At 46.2% G+C, this 16,691-nt stretch overlaps 1 protein-coding gene across 11 annotated transcripts in view; it reads left to right on the forward strand.

The window, feature by feature from the left end:
* TSPAN18 (tetraspanin 18) overlaps nucleotides 1-16,691 on the forward strand; it is a 169,991-nt gene that overhangs the window by 43,542 nt on the left and 109,758 nt on the right. The window contains exon 1 of one of the 11 annotated variants that reach the window (XM_072864993.1): nucleotides 1,250-1,380. The exons of 9 other annotated variants lie outside the window; for them this stretch is intronic. The gene's annotated coding sequence lies outside the window, so the exon portion shown is untranslated. Of the gene's footprint in view, nucleotides 1-1,249; nucleotides 1,381-16,691 lie in introns of those variants that run through there. One more of the 11 variants, XM_072865000.1, reaches the window with a different exon arrangement.

Consider the following 16,691-nt stretch of genomic DNA (forward strand, 5'->3'; position numbering starts at 1 on the left):
TAATAAGCTTTGAGGGTCCAGATCCGCATCCCCCATCTTGTAGAGCACCATGAAATAAACAGGACTTCTTATCAGCACCAGGACCCGTCTTGCAGGGTCTGGCCTTTGCAGGACTGCAAATTCTTTAGTGCTGTCTCTGGTGTTATATGTGAGTGCAATGTCCAATTTACTAAAGCCCTTGCTCCTGAGCTATTGATTGTTACTGAGAGTAACAGTGTTATTTCTGCACACTTTTTCCTCCCTCAATTTCTTTCCCTCCAACCCAGGAAGTACTTTTGTGAGCATCAGGACCAGTGAAGTGTGATTTCCCTATGGGATAGTTGAGTTAAAACCCCCTGTGGATTCCCTGGTGTCTGTTGGATGCTGTTGGACTCGGGATACACCCGTCCTACACACAAGAGCAGTAAAAGAGACGACCTCTTCTACACAGTTATCTGTTTTTCTGCAATTTGTAGTTGTCAAACTTAATTGAAATTGTTTAACTGGCTCAGAAGTTATTGGCACGCACACAGAACGCAACTGCACAAGCCGTATTTCCTTAGGAAACCAGGCTTAGGAGGGTTGCCTTTTCCTGTGTCACAAACATGGGCTCTTCATTTGGCTTGGTATGCATTTTTGAAAGGCTTTCCAATCCCGCAGTGTCATTCTTTGCAGTTTCTCTGACAGAACTCCGAATGCATTTAGGCAGCTCTCACTAAGACACCGGTCAACAAGTGACCTCCCACCTTCCTGCTCTCTTTCTTTTGCGTCCCAGGGATCACCCCCGCTGCATCAGAAGCCCATCAGGCGTTACGGGGGGCACCCTGCAGACGGGGAGCAGGCAGCTCTCCCTCCTCCGGTGCCTCCTGCGAGCTCGGCGGGCTCCGGACTCACCCCCCGGCGGGGAGGGTCCCAGGCTGGCTGCCCCGGGCCACCGTCCCAGGGCTGCCGCTCCCGCACCCCAAAACGGCCGAGCCGCCGCCGGGGCACGTTATGCAAAGGACGAGTCCCCAGGCCTCCTTCGGCGACTCCGGCCGCGGGCACCCGGGAAGTTTACTGGCGAGGGCCGGGGCAGACGAGAGGGGCAGGCGGCCGGCGGGAGGAGAGGGGGGCGGCGGGGCACGGGCCGGGGCGCGCCCAGCCGCCGGGGCCGGGCCGTGGTGGGCGGGCGGGGCTGCGCCGGGCCGGGCCGGGCCGGGCCGGGCCGGGCCGGGCGGGGGCGGGGGCGGGGGCACGGCCGGGAGGTGGAGCCGGCTGCGCTGGCGGCTCTGGCGCTCCGCGGCTGCCGGGCACGGGGCGCGCACGGCAGTGGGAGCCCAGCGCCGCCGGGAGCCGCCCGCCCCCAGCTCGGTCCGTCCCCGGGGAGCCGCCGCCGCGGGAGCCTGCTGCAGCCGCCGGCAGGTAAAGAGCCAGGGTTCGCTTCTCGGTGCCCCGGCTGTGCGCGGCAGCCTTTCCTCGGCCAGCCCTGCCGAGGGTCCCGTCCCCCTGCCAGGGCTGCCGGCTGCGGCTTGGCAGCACGCCGCCCTCCCGCCGCCCTGGGACGCGCGGGGTGCCGGCTGGGGCACCCACGGGAGGGGGCTCGCCGCCCCCCGCCGCCGCGTTGTTTCGCCGGGGGGGTGCGGGAGCGCCGTGGCTCCCCGGGGTGCTGGGCGTGCAAGTTTCTCGGGGCTGAAATGCCAGCCCGCCCGCCAGTAACGCCGGCAAGGGAGCTGGCGGGGAGGCCCCCTGGCAGCCCGAGCCAGCTGAGCTCGCCCCGCTGGTAACACCCCTCCGGGGTCGGGCCCCGGGGAGCCTCTCGTGGTCGGTACCCGGGAACGTCTCGGGAGTCTCAGAGCCTGCCCTCGATATTTCTGTGTTTTATGGCCCCCCGCCCCCCTCCGGCAGCCCCCGTACTGTGAAGGCGAGCGGAGGAACGGCTGGGTGCCTGGGGCGCTCCGCCGTCCGTCTGTAGCGTTTCGGGGTGTGCCGCCACCCCTGAAGTTTGGATGAGGAAGGTGGGAGTGTGTCTTTATTTAACCCATGTTTCTGACTGCAGTCCGGTCCGGTAGGAATTTTCTCTTCCACGCTTTGCTGATGGGCGACCTGCAATCCCCCCACCCCGGGTCAGTCCCTGCTTTCTGACAGAGACTTAGAGCTCCAGCAACATGTTAGTGAGGTACCACCCCACTGGGATGTGTGGGGTTTATAAACTGTACAGCTGGGCACTTAAAGTTTTCTCATAACTTTTGTATTTAAATGTTGGAGTGAGCGAGTAGGCAGCGTTTTCAGATGCATTGTACTTGGGTGGTTTTCTGTGAAGTCGGTTTGGTAATTATAATTTCTTTTTTCTCTAGGACTTCTCTCGGCAGTTAGTAAACTCAGCCTGATTACTGCTTGTATTTCTATAATAAGAGAAAATTTGAACACAATTAATAGACTCTAGGCATGTATTTCACTGAATAGCCAGTGGCTACCAAAGCTACTCGGGCAGAAGTGTGCTGGAGATGGCTGTGTGCCTGGCTGGGTATACAGAAATTGTGAGCACAGGCTTGCCCTGGATTTTTACGAGTGGGTAAAAAGTGTGTGGAGTTATTAAAGAGTTGTCTTAATGCAACAGGATGTATCCAAGTGTTTGATGGGTTCCACCAGTAAAATGATTATTTTGGCATCCAGTGCTTTTGTAAGGAGCGGCAGTTGTTCTGTCTTGAAAGTGTACAAACTGAGAGCATGAGATAGGGATGTCATTGGGAGAAATAGGTGCGTTCTTTGTCTTTTTCATAATTTGGGGATAATCTTTCAAATTTGACTGTGTAGCATAATGTACAGATGCGCTTCTTTATCATCTGCTTTCACTGAAATATTTGTATAGCATGTTAAAATGATTCAAATGTTCGACCCTCCCTGGAAGGCAGTTAATGTTTCTGTATTTGTTGTGGCCGAGGTACAGCTTTTGTTGGCGTAAGCTGGAATACCGTGCAACGCAGTTGCCGTGAATTTAAGCGTAGCGGGGCGAGAAGAAGAAAGGAAGAGTTTTAACTTTTCTGAGATATGGCAGGCTGCCAGCAAAATCAAGATGGAACTTCTACTGGTTGTCCCACCCTTTCTGCAGAGCAGACCTTTCCCACGAACCGCTTAGCTACCAAGTCGCTGTGTGTTTAAACCCGCGAGAGATGCAGGTGAACGGGTTGGGAAAGGGGCAGACGGAGGCGAGCCGCCAGCCCGCAGCCCAGAGGGGAGCCGGGGGGACGCGCTGCGCTGGGGCGCCGCGACCCCCGGGCCGGGGCCGGGGCCGGGGCCGGGACCGGCTCGGAGGGAGGAGGGCTCGGGTGGGTGATGCTGGCAGTTTCCACGAGAGGGCTTTCTTGCTGTGCCGTGTCAGCGCGGCTCTTCCAGCAGAGCCTGTGTAGCGCCGGCCGCCCCTCCGCTTGCCTCGTAGGTACGGAGGAGCAAAATGAACTTGGGGGTGGCTTTTGCTCGTAGGGTAAGTATTTCAGATTTCCTTTGTAAATTATGGGGAAATCCCTTCATTCCCGCTGGGGTGTGAGGGTAAGACACCCTGGGAAGAGCACCAGTCTTCCGTTTCCAAGCTCGCTTAAAACTTAGAATGGATCCCAGCAACCTAACTTCCCCACAGTGGAAACCCAGAAGAGGCTGAGTGTGTTTTTCACAAAGGTGGAGTGGGGTCTGAGTGTTTGCATCCTCGCCTCAGCTGATGGCAACGAGTGACTCTATCCTGGCGTGATCTCATTTTTGGCTGCTTTAACATGTATTATACTTCTCAGGGTGGGGCTGGGGGAAAGGGAAACGGGAATCATTGTGTGCGTATGAAAATGCTGAGCTATCCTTAAGTCCTTTGCCAAGTTGCCTGTGTGTTGTCTAATCCAAATAATTTCATACATGCAGCACTGCAGGTCTGTTTTAAAAGGTAGAAACTGTATCTGTAACCAGGAATAATACTGCGGCTCATAAAACATGAGTAACATCTGTTACTGTGACTTCAATTTGTTTCTCTCTTCTTGGAATAACCAAGCTGACAGCTCAGACAGTCAGGTTTAATGTCCTGTGCTAAACCTTTGGTCCTGCGTCCCGTGGCTAATTGTGACTCACAGAATCAATAAACCCAGCTCCCGCTCCGCTGCAGTGGCTCGATGGGGAAGCGGGAAGGGCTTCAAACCACCTCACTGCGTGGAGCTAGACCCTGACAGCAGACGATGGTGGACAAATTTGGGTTTCTGTAAAACTGGGTCTATCGTGTGCTTGCTGCTTTCAGCGCAGTAGAGCTGGCTGGGATCTTGGTGTTCTGTCAGCGTTAGGGCTGAGCAAGTGAGAGAGAGGGTCTGCACTGCTGTAGGGGTAGTATTTTCCCTCCTAGCACCTCTTATCTTGCCTTAATCTATCCCATGTTGAATACTGTAGGCAGTTGAAGCAGAGCCATCTCAGGCTTTGATGTGTGTTTATTGGCTCTAGCATCTCATTTTCTTGCCCTTTTTTTTTTTCTTTTCAGTTAGGTTGCTCTCTTCCCACCCCACCTCCCCAAACAAAAAGAACTAGAGCAGAGGAGGCAAAAAGTGAATTAAGTGACTTCGTATTTTTGTGAATGGGTTTTCTTGCTTCGCCTCTGCCTTCCTTGCTGCCTTCTGTAAGATCCTTTCATAATTAAAATATTATGACTATTCTTATGGTAGCCCTTCACTGGTGGCAAGGATCCTAATTTGACATCAATGCAAAAATACTAGTTTCTGGCATAAGGGCAGATGACATTTCATCAGCTAATGCATGCCCTTTTTTTTTTTTTTTTAAACCACAGTGCTAAGACCATATGGGCAGATAATGAGTTTAAGCTGATAAACAGCTTACAGATTTGCCCAAATAAAGGACTTTCTTCCTAGAAGACACGTTTTTCTTTAAAATAAATAATGCAGTTCCTGTGTTTTTATTTAATTATCTCAAGTCCTGTCTGCTCTCACCAGGCTGCGGGAAAACAGACGCAACTGCTCTGGGAACAGAAGCTACTGGATTTATGGGGCTGTGGGTCTTAGATGAGGAAGGACTTGAAAAGAGAAGTTCAGATGCTACAAAATTGAGGCTTAAGGTATATAAATAAGCAGATGGTGGCCCAAGTTGTATTTGGAGAGTTATGTGATGTAGTGTGTAGTTCTTGACATCTTGAAGATGAGTCATTGCATGAGGTGGTAGTAGGTCCAAGGTCTGTTTGGGAGCTATAATTAAAACAGATGAACATCCATACTCCTTGTTAATCCTGTGAGGCTGCTGAAGCAGTCCTTGTTTGGAGGTATTGTTGCAAGATAGTCTCTACTTTTGCTTTTTTCAAGAGTTTTTGACTAATGTTAGTACGATTTTTTTATTTGTGTGTTTAACTTAAACTGACTTATCAATAACATGTGAGGAAAAGATTTTGGATCCATTTTTCTTGTGTTTTGAGGAAAAAAATAAACCCAAGTACTACAGTGAGGGTTGGAAATAACTTGCTTTGGGAAGTGGTGGTCTTTAGTTTTCAGTTTAACATAGTGAATCAAAACCAAGTAATGTATTGGCATGAGAGGGCAAAGCCTGTGTATTTCTCCCCCAAGATGCATAGGAATGAGCTGTTTGGGATCTGAAATTGCTCATTCCCTTTTAAGCTGCTACTTAGGAGTTCCCCCCCCTCCCCCCCCCCCCCCCCCGGAAATGATTGCTAATCTTACTTGGAAGTAGCAAATAAAGAAATAAAAAGTTTGTGCAGAAAAATCAGTTCAGAAAAGTCCATTCTTTCTCATGATGCTTATTCCTTCTAAAACTTCCTTAAATTATTTTGTGTTGTCCATTCCCTCCCTTCCCACCATTTCTCAGCACTGGGAAGGCTGCTGGACTTCAATTGTATTTCATATGAGGATATGTTCCAGATGTCTAGATCTTTGCTTTCTGATGGTCGCTGCTATCTCATTTGTAATTGATATGACAGCCGAGTTGCATTTGGTCCTACCATTGCTCATGACTGCACAGTTCAGCATTCCTCTTGTGTCCATTCCTTCCCCTACACCAACGCTTCTTACTTTCTTTTCACTGCTCTTGCAGTCTTGAGTTTCCAGAATGGTGAATGAGTTATCCTCTCCCTTAGTTCCAGAGGATTCGGGTGAATTTAGTGCCCACCAAATAGTTGACGGGACTTTTTTTCCTCCCCCCCCCCCTCCCCCCCCCCTTGAAGCATTTAACAGCTGCTTTGCTGTTTATCATTTGTGCATTGGTAAAGATCTATCATGGGCTAATTTAGTATAAATTATCTGAGACTGAAAGAAGTGTCTATAGGAAGGCGGTGCATTGATCTTTTTTTGTTAACCACACCAGCTGTTAAACTAGTTTGTCAGCATGTTTTTATTTATTTTTGCACAGATAAGATTTAAAGAAACAAATGATAAAGTTGTTGTACTCTTACAAATTGACCCCAAATGGGATTTGCTTCTGCACCTCTGCCACCTTCTGTTCTCTAGCAATGGGCTTGAAGGATTTCCATTTCCCCAAAGTTTATAAGAAGCAGCATGTGCTCTTCCAGGGCAGTGGAGCTGTGCTGGAGGTGCTTTCCTTCATTGGTCTTCCTCAGAGCTAGAGGCAGAGAGCCTCAGTATCCTGACGAGTTGTATATCTGTGATTTTTTTGGATCTGAATTGCCTTGGCAGGTGTCTTGATACAGGAAGCTTTGGATGACCACATGCCTGATGTGAATGCTTCGCGTTTTGTGGACTAATATGCAGCGGATATTGCATGAAAAATGAGAGTATTCATGTGGTGTCAATTTACCCTCACCAAATTCAGCTAGAAGAGACCCAAACCCAGTATCTTGTCATTGTCCTTAAAGACAATGGAAGTGGGTTTTTGACTATCACAGGTTTTTAGTACGGGTCTTGTTTCTGCCCTGGATCCCTCCCGTCTGTGTAGTCCCTCCAACAAGGTTTCCAACGATTGGTAAGTCTCTGGGGGTTCTCGTCCTTTGGGGCTTTTTTTGGCCATCAGGATGTTCCCTTTGCTATATATTTACTGAATAAACCTGGTCTAAAATGGAAGTTTCCAGCTACTTGAGAAATAAATTGCAAGGTCACTGTAGAAGAGTCAATTCTTAAACCCAAATGAAGTTCATATTTTTTAGACCAGTGTATCTCTTCAGGAAGAAACAGAGGATGCTTTTGATGAAATAAACAGTGCTGAAACTGAATCTCCTCCATTGTGCTTGATATTACTTGTTTCTGTGATTATTAAAGGGGCTGCGTGACTTTGTGAATTAGGGCTTAGGTCTGAGCTTGCTCAGCTCAGCTGTTGATTGCCTGTGTTTAGTTCATCTCTATTCCTGCCCTTCTGTCTCCCTCATTTAGTTGGTGCATAGCTATGTTAGAGGGGGACTTTCTTGGAGTGTCTGTGGTGTGATCTGGAGTCTGCCCTAGTCAGTCTTCTGGAAGCAGTGTAACCAGTATCCTCTTTACCCCTGATGTCTGTGATGTTAGTGTCAGGACGAAACCTTACAGTGGTTGTTGATCCTGGGGAAGTGGAACTGAACCAAGCTGCTAATGTGAAAAGTCATGTAGTATAGCAGAGATAATAATAGCTCTTATTCTTTCAGACTTCTCACTTGAGTCATAAACAGCTTTAAATACATTTTTTGCCATCCCAGATGTCTGGAAAGCCAACAGACAGATGAGCGGCATGGGGTATGGGACCATATGGTGACTTGTTGACTGTGGGTCAGTGGCACAGCCGGGCAGGGCCTCGGGAGCTTAGAGGCCGTGGCTGCAGCTCAGGCTGTATATATCGTGCATGATTACAGTACTGACTGTTTCTGCAGCTCTGTGCTTCTCATAAGGCTCAGCACTGAAATTGTAATGCTAGCAGCTTTTTTTCATGGCCCAATGCCCAGTTTGAAGAAGGGTGATTTTGGTCACGTTGCTAGACATACGTATTTATGGCCCTGTTTCATCTGTTGAATTTAATCTGTTGGGGTATTTTTAACGTTATTATGGAAACAGTTACTCTATTTACTCCTTATGAAAAGCTCAGAGTATGACAGTCTATGAGGAGGGAGTTTTAGAGTAACAAAGGTTGCACTAAATGATGGTGTCTACGCTTCTTCAGGAAAAATGCTCTAAATGAACTGACTGGCAGTTCGCCTGTTCTTGAGACATGGACCTCACAGGGCACTGAACCAGAACACGCTATGCTGGGAAAGCAACGGCAGGGTTTGTTCTTGGCTCACTTGATGGCATATCTCATTTTCTTGGGGAACGAAGAGAACCAGATCTTCTTGTACAGAGAGAGCTTATGCCTATACTGGCTGGTTTCTCAGACCCTCTGAGAACCTCTGTTTCTCATGGAAGTCTCTGGGACCTGTGTGTACCTTTCAGATGAACTTCTCAAAACCTGCTGCCAGGGTGAATGAGATAGCAGTATGGAAATTCAGTGGATTTTGGAATGGGAGTCACGATCACTGTTGTTGATGTACTTATTTCTGTAATCGTTTGAAAACAGCAGGCTTTTTGATGTCAGTCTTGGCTGATAATAATTGGTGGGACTTGATAATAATGTGGTGGATCTACAGTGGACATGTATGAGAAATAATTGAGAATAAAGGATTGAATGTCTCAACATGTTCTTAAGAGGAGTGGACTTTGGATCTGATGTATTTTTGAACTGCTGACTACCCTTTGTTCCTGTTAATGTCAGAGGGGATTCTCGGAGCTGCTTAGAATGAGGCGCTTATTTTGTGTTGATCAACAAAGCTTTTGCTTCCCATGGGAATATGCTGACGCACAGACACGTAACAGGGATCTTCTAGAGTTGCACCAAGCTGTTTTTCAGAAGAAGATACAGGAAGAGCTGAGAGCTAGTTCTGGAAATGCTCGAGGCACAAGGCTGGAAGCACCAATAGATCTCTTTGACCTACATTTTGCTTTGGCAGCCTGAGAATTCACAATGTAATACCTTGCTGATGTGATGAATGACTCTGGGTTGCAGTCTTGAAAAAAGACTTCCAAACTGATAAGGATTTCAGCCTACAGTGATGCTTTGCCAATTAAAAACTGTTTCTCTTCTTGTAAATGTTAAGGGAAACATCAGTCAGGAACAACAGTCTGATGAGATTAAGAAAGAATAGGGCTTCCAAGAGACTGGCTGGATTAAGAGGGGGTTTTTTGTTTTGTTTTGTGTGTCCCGTTCCCCCCCCCCCACCCCCCCCCCCCGTGCTGAAAGGAGCAGAAGGTTTCATGCTTTGCATTTTGTGTGTTCATATTTTGATACTGCAGTGGGGAGGGCTTGGCAGGAGAAGAATCAGAGTTTAGTTTAAAAACATTAATTTTTTTTGTTAATACCACTGCAGATAGTTCCAAGTTTCAGTTTGTAGTGGATTTCTTGTAGTATTTCTGTAACATGATGCTCTTTGGGAACAGCTTTGAAGCTCTGCACTAGGCTTGGGAAGCAGAGGGCATTGGGAGCGGAGTTGGACTCTCACTCCCAAGTCCTATCACTGATTTTACTGCTCAGAACTGAGAAGTGCAAATGCCAGCATCACTAACATCAGCCCACTGTAGACCCTCTTTGGCTCTGGGCAAGTTACATTGCTTTTCTGAGCATCTGTCTCGCCAGCTGTGAAAATTAAGACAGTACCCCCAGCATGTGGGTATGATGAACATTCTTGTTAGCTAATCTCAGTAAAGTGCATTGGAACTGTGAAGCGTCATAGGTTGTTGTTTGAAAGTGTGAAGGTTTAAAATGGTGTAAGCCACAAGCTTGCATCTTTGTTAGGGAAGAGAAGTAGTAACTGGGGGTCCCTCTGGGGCAACAGGGGCAAAGGGTTTGTGAGAAAGAAGAGGAATTTGCCTATGATGGAGGACCTGAGTGAGAAGTATGCCTCATTCTAACCTTTTACACAAGGCCTAAATGGATTTACTTGGAGCTTTGTAAAGCGTCTGTCCAGGGCTGGATTTTGCCCTCGTACCACAGGGTGATGCAGTTGCATTTCCTTTTGTTGTTGTTCCAGTCCCCCCCTCCACACACTTGCTTTTTATGATCAAAGCTCCATTCTTTAAAGATATGCCAATGACTTGTAATAATGCTCAGATGATCCCCTATGGGGAACAGTTCTGATTAGACACTGAGGAATTCTTTAATTCTCTTCATACTTCTTACTATTATGAACATCTTGTTGATAAAAGGTGTGGCTTTTTTCCCTTGCTGTTACTACCTCTTCTTTGGCTCCCCTCCTCCCCAGACACTATGCTCGTTCTTTATGCTCTCCCATCGTCTTGTTTTATATAAAACTCAGTTCCTTGGTTCTTGCATTCAGTTCATTCTTTTATCTTCTACATCACTCAATGAATGCTTAAAATAATAAATATTAATAATAGGGCTCTTTGAACCAGCAGGTTCTTTGCTGCTTAAACTCACCTTTTCCTGCTGCTTATCCCCTATTAAAAGTTGCTGTAATCTGCAGATTGTAGCTGTAATAACTTCTGCAGCAGTGGCTGGGTTTGTGACAAGTGTAGGATTATAGCTCCAGGTGGGGAAGTGGCAGCAGGAGCAGAGATCCTCAAAGGCACAAAGATGTTGTTTCAATTGAAATGTTCTTAGCAATAAAGGAAGAGAAGCCAAAAAATTTAGTGTGGGAATAGAGCTATTTATCTAAATAGCCCTTCTTACACAGGTTTCCACGAAGTGTCAGTGACCTATATAGGATAATCCTGTATTGCACATAAAATCCTGTGTTTAGAAGGGGAAAAGCATTCTTTCTGGAGAACATAGTTTAAGAAGGCTGTACTTTTGGAGATGCTTTCAAGCCAATTCATAGGAAGTGTCTTAAATCAGCAAGACAAGCTGTGAGATACATCTGTGATATTACTGTATGCTTTCTTTTAATTCCCTCTGCAGACAGGTTTACCTCCCTTAGAGATGAAGAAGAAAAAGATGCTGTCTGCCCCAGTGCGTAAAGTTGTCCACATAATGTACAAGCCAGGCTCTAAAGCTTTTACCACACACGCATGTACACGTTCTTTTGGACATCAGCAACACTTTTACTGTCTCAAATCACACAGACTAAGGAACAAATAAAGTAAAGAGGAATGGAGCATGTGAGGTTTTCCCACCACACCTCCTTTCCTCTGTTTAACAATACAAGCTGCTGGTTTAGGTGAAGAAGAGAGAATCCTGAGGTGTCAGGGCAAACTTCAGGAAACCTTATTTGTTTCTCCTACACAGTGTTGGCTTGGCCCTACTTAGGGGAGGCGAGCTGTTCCTAAGCAGAACCTCTGTTGGGTGGGTTGCTTCCAGGCTTATGTCTTCAGCAGAAACCACACTAGTTACTGCTTGAGGCTAGGACTGGCTGGGAGTTTTTCAAGGAAACAATTTGCCTGCAGAAAATGCTGATTTATGGAAACCAGTACTGCTTTGTGGGAAAGGGTTGGTCTCCACTCAGTTCTCCTTGGTTGAATTTCTTGAGTTTGGGATAGAATTTCTTAGTCAAAACAGAGATGCTGGTTGGGAGCCAAGTGGTTTGGGTTTTTCACCTATGCTGTCAGAAATCCAAAACAGGGTCCTGAAAGCAAGTTTCCTACACACCAGAAACGCATGTTCTAACCGCAGGACTGCTGTTCTAGAGCACGTGGGTTTTTGCATGAAGGATTCCAAGGTGGATTCCAAACCTTCATCCCTGTGTGAAATGAAAAAATATTTTAAGTCTCAAAAAATGTGGTGGGATGAGGAACTAAGTTCCCATCCAGGTGTCCTTGTGTCTCCTTCAGTGGCCTTGCTGTCTATCCTCACTGGTTCTGCAGGTTCGTGTCTCCTCTGGGTGTGCTCTTCACAGAGTGGAGCGAAGAATCTCTGGAGACCTTGGCAAAATAATCAGCATGTCAGTCACAAGAGGAGAGTGACTGACCCTGAAGCACTGCCGGTGTATTTTGGCAGGGTCAAGGCTATACAAGGCTATATAGCTCCTACATCCCGGCTTTCTCTGAGGAGTATTATTAGAAAAGCACCTTAATCAGCCAAGGAAAATATAGCTGAACACTGCTGATATGTTTGTGCCTGGGCCATTATTGTTGGGCAGGGTAGGAAAAATAATGCTTGGGGCAAGAGAGGAGCTTATTGGAACCGGATGAAACACTCTCCTGCTGGTTTGATTGCAGTGAGCTCAGCAAAAGCAAGGGTAACACATGGTTTCGGTAATAGGCCTCTTTCTTCCAGTTTCTTCTCTCCCTCTGTTTTATGGAGAGGAGAGGAAAGTGGTCCTCTCTTCATCCTTTCTTAATTCTCCTTGGAGAGCGAGGACATAACAAGAAGAAAGCCAGAAGGGGATCTCAGATAAGCTAGCTCTGTGCTTAGCCAGGGCATTTGTTCTCTGTGGTTGCTCTCTGCATCATCAAACACCCTGGATCTGGTTATTCCAGGGCAGCTCAGCCACCCGAATCCTGATGCGCTGTGTGCTGCTTGGCTGCTGAGGGGAGCTTTCAGGGGCTTCCTGTGTTGTAAAAAGTGGGATTACAAAATTGAGGTGCACACTCCAGTTCCCATCATAGAAGAATGCCGCTCTGCCTTTACTTTGTATTTTGTTCCCCCTGCTTTTAAAGTGGGGGGGGGGGGGGAAGGCTGGGGGTTGAAGTTTCATCATTGCATAGGCAAGGACAAAACAATTCTCTTAAAGGCAAAACATTCCGGGCTCTTGCTGTGTATTTGAGGTTTAAATAACGGGAGATTCCTGTTTCCAAGAAGCCAAGTGCATCCTCAGATGGTCTCTGCTAACATGTTTTAAGAAGTCTTTTGCTCATCTTGTGGTAGATGAGGAGTCTGAGCTTGCCTTTTTGGTTTCACTCCTCGTTCTCCTTCAAGTTAAAGTAGGAGGCATAAGGTGTGTTTATAGCACACAGAAGCATGGGGCAACAGAAGGCCTGATCTAGTGGAAACCAGAACCAGGATCTCCCTACAGCTCTGTTGGGTACAGCACAGAGGAATCCACAACACACAGTCAACTCTGGAAATCATATTACATCAAAGCACTCCTGGATGTGAGATGAGCTCCAATGTGTCTGCACCCCAGGCAGAGATGCAGACCCCAGATAGGGAGTGTTTGAAAGAACAAATGAAAACACTCTAAGCCTTGTTTTTATGTTTTTTTCGTGATTAAGAAGGTAATACTTATTTTCAAATATTAGATGACAATAATCTCTTAATATGCTTTCACAAAAAGTTGATCTAAGAAAAGAAAATATTTCTCTTAAATTAATCAAGTCTATGTCTTCTATCTTTGATTGAAATATCAGCAGCTTTGTGCCTCTTGCTTCTTCTGGTTACAGTCATTAAAGGAACCTCTAAGAGGCTGATTGCTAAGGTTCCTTAGATCCCCAGGAGGATGAAGGTAAGCTGCTGCTTTTCTTCAGAGGCTTAGACTGTGCTGTTAATGATAGCTGGCATTTGGGAATTACATGAGACCTTTTTAGGGACTAGACTGTTTGCCCACAAAAGTAATTTTGCATATTCTAATCAGTGAATGACCAGACTTCTTTGCATCCATTTCATGTCCATATCCTGCACATTTGTTAAGTATATTTAAATTGCTGAGAAAAGCAAGGTATTGATTTAAGACTTCATTCTTTTCTTCTTCTGAATCAGGGAGGGAGAATTGAAAAAAAATTAGGTTAGTGTGAAAATAGTTCCAGTAAATTGAGAACTTAGATGTATGGTTGAGCTGTGCTGCAAATTTGTCCTGTTGAAATAAGGACAGACACTAGGATAGTGTTGTGGAGGGTTTGCCAGAACCCAGAGCAGGGCTGCATGCCCCAGCTGTTCCCTGAGATTGACTTGCAAAATCCTTTCTGTGGCTGGAGCTGTATTCCTGTGGGCTTCAGTGTTGCAGTCTAGGACTGGTCATTTAAAGCTGAAGGAGCCCCAAAGAAGCCATGTAGTGGATCTGTTTCCCTTAGCATCCTACAAGATTACACCTGTAGACTGTCCTTTAACATGAAGCTGCAATCTTCAGCTGTAATCTTTGATTCTTTATGAAGTGCAACAGTATGGAGTGGGACCAAACATTGATTTTTTTAATTTTTTTTTAAATGGAATATGATTAAATGTAAGAGCACCTGAGTCTATCTTGCAGCTTTGTAGGTAACTCTGCACGGACAAGATTTGTCACTTCCTTCCCCTTTCCTGTTCTACTGTCCCTGAGCTTTTTTCCTTGTGATGAATTCTGCCTAGTAAGGCAAGGATTTGTCCAGATACACTGTTGTTTAGCAAGGAGGTGGTGAAACAGATGCAGTTGTTGAAACTGATAAGGTAATTTTCTCACCCTTCCAATAACTGTAAATGCGTTCGAAAGAGGATTAGCGTTGCTCGTAGCATTTGTTATTGTGTGTATACTCCTAGACATAAATCAGAGATTGACTGGTGGATAATGAAACAGTGCAGTGTGCCTGAGTGAACAGATTGGGCAGGCATCTGAACTGTCCACATACTAGCCCACCAGAATGAGTCTGTTGCTCAGAATTTTTCTGGCAGATGTAGCCTCTCTATTTTGTGTCACAGTGATTATCTACCACTTGTTTATTGAGTTTCTGTGTGGTCCACATTATCTGAACATCTCACAGTTGCAAATGGATTGTAGCTTTGTAGCACCTTTTTGAGGCAGAGAATCCTGTTTACCAATCCCATTTTACTGATGTAAGTGAAATCTAAATGACTTGCTGAGGGTGTCATGGGAAACTTGTAACAGCCTAGAAAATAAGAAATCTTGCTTTTAAGGAAGAGCCAGAGTCACTCTTTCTTCCTTCATAGCACCTATCCAAATTTTGTTTAGAAAAGATATCTTGGGTTTAAAAAATGGGGAGGGAATATTTCCTGTATTATAGGAAGATTTTTCGCAGTGAAATAAATGGCTTGCTTTGCTGTCCTCTTGAAGCCAAATGTCCCATATAGTTCAGTGATATGTTGTTAAGGCTTTCTCTTCTTTTGATTGTGTTAATTGTGCATTTAGTAAATTTGGATAGAGCACCTTTTTGTCTGTAAATGAAGCTCTGTTTGTGGGTTGGGTTTTTTGGGGGCGGAGAGGGGGAAAGGGTTGTTTGGTTGTTTTTTTCTCATAGAGAAACAAAGATCTTCTAAAGTTTTGGAAGGATTGGGGGGTGGGGGGAAGTTCTTGCCTCAGCCAAAATAGTCAGCATTTTGTGGTTTGGGGTATGCATTAGAGTGTGGGAGACTACAGGTCATGGTCCTGGGATCTGAACCTCCTTTTTCCACATCATACTGCAGGGCACTCACTGCTACTCTTGCTTTCTTTTGAATGCCAACTTTTGACCTGTAAAACTTTCTTAGAAGTGTGCACAGGTTTATAACAAGCATTTTCCTTTGAACAGACTGGCTTTTTCAGACTGTTTACCCCCAAAACAGTGTTTGCGGAGAGGATCTAATCAGGCCTAATAGGCCTTAACAAGTTAGTGACTCCTTGAGTCCTACCATTTAGTGGTGTCTGAGGAGTGATGTGGTCCTGAAGCATTTGCCTGTTTTCACTGCAGCAGTCTTAATCAAAGCCACGAAGTGAGATGGCTGCTTTCTCTGCCCTGAGGCACTCCTGGGTGCTTCCTTGAGAAAGCGATTTGCTTTGGAGTTGTTAAAAAGGCACACGCTGTAAAAAAAACTTCCCAGGCACAGGAGTGGAGGTGCTGAGTATTAATGCCAATTGTGCAGTTCAAAATCACAGCTTTGTTCTTAAGATTGTAGTAGTGTTAAAAAATTCAGCCTTGATCTTGATGAGAGCTCAAGTCCCTGAGCTTGTGTTGAGTCAGGGTCAAGGTTTTTTAATTTGTTCATTCTTCAGAGATGCTGAGTACCTTCCGTGGCAGCTGAAATTAGTGGGGGCTGTGTGTGCTCAGCGTTTTGGAAGGAAAACAGTGTGTGCATGTGTTGTGAGCTGCGACGTACAGAAGCCAGGATCTCTAGGGGGGTTGCAGTATCTAAGATGATGCCCCTATAGTTGTTTCTTAATTAAACCCCAGACACTTTACATGGCTTCTCTTGAACTTCAGGACTCTGCTTTTCTTGAGCATATTTGAGACTTCTAGCCTGGCAACTCCTTGGAGCTTTCTATTAAGGTATTGAGGGGAGGAAAACCAGTTGGTTGCCTCAAGCTGAGGAGGAAATGCTAGACTTGAAGGATTATCTCAGTGCAATGAATTTTAAAGACTTTTGCTATACATGTGTGGAAAGTTATCAAAATGCTAATGGTTCTGCTGTATTTTTTTAACCCTTTCAACATACGGAGCTGTTGGAAGGGAGGTGAGAGTGATGTTATTCAACTGCAAAAGGACAGTCCAGCCAGAAATTAAGTTTTAAGTAGCTTTTCATCTGTTAGCCACAGTTTATCCCAAGGAAGAATGATGCACCCATCATTTGGACAGACCAATTCTGTATGTTCAGTTGAGCCAATCCACAGGTGTGGTGCAGGTCAGGTACTCCCTGCAACCAACATCCTGCAGGAAAGGCTAGCACAGGGCTGAGGATCTCCGTCGCTCCCCAAAAAAGTGAAGTTGGAACCAGGTTGCTGTGGCTGGATGACTCCTGCAGACTCAGGAGTCAGGACTCAGGTCTCCTGCAGCCCCTTCCTGGGGTGACTCAGGGAGCAGGCTGGAGGTTTGGTGCTTCCCCACCCAGTTTTTGGGACGCGCACCCTGCCCGCAGTGTCGTGGATACCTCTGTTGTGCGAGAAGTCT

This window comes from Ciconia boyciana, chromosome 6 (genome assembly GCF_034638445.1).
Source record: "Ciconia boyciana chromosome 6, ASM3463844v1, whole genome shotgun sequence".
NCBI classification, from domain to species: domain Eukaryota; kingdom Metazoa; phylum Chordata; class Aves; order Ciconiiformes; family Ciconiidae; genus Ciconia; species Ciconia boyciana.